Below are 2,694 nucleotides of genomic sequence, written 5' to 3' on the forward strand. Positions count from 1 at the left end.
AGTAGATATTAAGCATTAAAGACCTGGCTTCTGGATACATTCTTCTCCAGAACAGTTCAGAGAGCACATCAGAGCCCTAGTGCTTGGCGTGCCATTTTCTCTCTTTGTTGCAACTGTACCAAGCTTAGCTGCTAAGGAGAATGAAACATCTGAAGTATTTACTGTAGCTTTAACTGCCATTCTAACACAAATCAGCATTAAGAGAAAAAGAAGCGAGTTCTGAGTAGTAAGTGATCACTCCATTTGAGTTACACAATTTCAAAGAGAACTTATTATCTCCCTACTAGGACCAGATGCAACTTGATTTAGAGGTCTCTTTCCTTTAACGTCCTTCACTTGACTGAAGAGAAGTCTGAATTACAAGTCTATGGTCTCAAATAGTAACTGAAAACACAGTAGCCTATGAATATTAGGTATTCTCAAAATCAAAATGCAGTAACGGACCACAATACAGTGAGCTACACAGTTGGAACTGTGGCTGCTCTGTGATTCTTTGTTACATGTCCTTTGATTTGACCTTTTAGCAAGTGAACTTGCGGTTGAAGTTTTAAATACCTTAAATATGGTAACAAAACACCTCCAAAGGGAAATGGTGAGTAAAAAACCCAGGATGATACAAGATGAAAATCAATAGGAATTGTAGATACAACTGAGTTAATTTGCTAAGGTAAATACAGAGAAACTATTTAAATACAATATGGACACGTTTCTTCTGTGTGCAGTGTGCAGTTATGTTGAAGGTTAACTCAGGAATTTAGAATTGTTTGATTATTTAGTGGAACATCTATTAAGTTAACAAGTTAGAATGGTTTGATTATTTAATGGAACTTATATTAAATCAACGAGTTAGGGATATTTATGAGTCCAGGATGTTCTGAAGGCCAGAACATTCAAAAGATCTTGGAGAAATATATAAATCATTCAGCCTCTGCAAGTGCTCCACAAGGTACGGCCCTGAGAGGAGGAGCAGGATGGCAGCATGAATCAGCTACGCAAGAAAGTAACAAGATAAAGCACCAAGGAAATGAAACCCTTGATAAGGCCAAAGGGAGAACTACTTGAACTTCGAGTAAACTGTCCTAATTAACATGGTAGAAATCACGCCCCCAAGTCAAAAGACCTGGGCCCAGGTGAAGACCCTTCCTCCCAGAACATGCGCAGTACAAACAAAGGACACTGTACCTTTAAATGGATGCAGTGCTTGCGAGAACCAATTTGAAACGGATATGCTTAAGTGTAGTTGAGAAATAACTGATAACTGTTTCTCTGAGTGTATAAAATGCTGCTGTGTGTTAACTGAGGTGTGCTAGCTTAGGGGAATTACCACCTAGCACCCACCTCTCCGCAGAAATGAAATAAATGAGCAACGTCTCTCCTGAGTGTGTGACAACTTACTGCATACCAGGCCATGAATCTGCTTTTCAGGCAACAGTTACATAACTGGATTTTTACTGGATTTCAGATAGCAATGGAAATATATTGTTAATATTTGGGAGTTAGTTCTCTCTTACTATATTTTCTAAGCATATAATCAGCTTGGAGCTTGAGAAAGTTTGCAAAAAACCTAGGTTGGCCCTGTTAACTTTTGCACACAACTACTAGTTATTTGGCAGTTGTATCCATAGGGATAGGTTCTCACTGTGTGTTATGGCAAAAAGAAATTTTTCTTTATTTGCTTACAAATCACATGCGAACTAGACATGGAAACTTTTTTTTCTGATATGGCTGCATCTTAGAACCATTTTCCACATCTACAGATATTTTTCACAATGATGCTGAGACAACAGCAATAATTAGAATCTAATTTTTTCACCTTTCCGTTGTTTACGCATGCATTTTGGTGAGCAACTCTATGTCAGACATAAGCAATTCCTTTTAATAGGAGAGTTTCTGCAAGTTTTGCGAAATGGCTGTATGAGGGTGAAGCACCTTGTCTGCATTTACCCATGCTATTTTAATGGATTAATAGTTTGCTCTAAAAAATGCATAAAAATCTGAGGCAGGAAAAACCCCTGTATTTCACAGGCAGGCAACAGGGAAGCAAATTAAAAGCTATGATGCCTGCATTCACATATATATTAGGTAGAACTAAACAGACTACTGCTGGCCCACACAAGCTAGCGAGTGGGTCTGCTCAAAGGGACAAGCAGTCATGTCAAAGTAGGCCAGAAAACACCAGATACCCTCAGGCTAGGTTTTTTTTTTTGCCTTTGCCCCCCTTTTTAACCAAAGCAGACCTGTCCATCTTCAGACTCGGAGCACATACCGCGTACCATCATCCCTGGGAAAGCACCTGTCTCAGTGCTGCAATCCGGGATGTGCAGCCGCAGGAGAAACCAGTGCCCACAGCTCAGGCTTCCACCTTGGACCGAAGTTGCTGCCTGAGCCCGGGCTGACCAGAAAGGCTCCGAGACCACTGTGAAATAAAATGGGAGCATTGCGAGTTGGAAGCGTAGCTCAAGATGAGATATTCTTGAGCCTACAGGAAAAGCAATCGAATCAAACCCACTTTCAGTAAACACTTACTTGTAACTAAAAAAAAAGCTTTCCAGGGCAGGTCTCTACCTTACAGAGTAGCCGAGTTTACGCGGGTCAGCCTCACGTCAGAGGACGTGGACGCCAAAGCCGTGCCGGAGGGACCCCCTCCGGGCAAAGCCGGGGCGCCGGGGGCGGCGGGCCCCGGGGGGCCCCACG

This window comes from Egretta garzetta, unplaced genomic scaffold, assembly GCF_000687185.1.
Source record: "Egretta garzetta isolate BGI_Z169 unplaced genomic scaffold, ASM68718v1 scaffold297, whole genome shotgun sequence".
Taxonomy (NCBI): domain Eukaryota; kingdom Metazoa; phylum Chordata; class Aves; order Pelecaniformes; family Ardeidae; genus Egretta; species Egretta garzetta.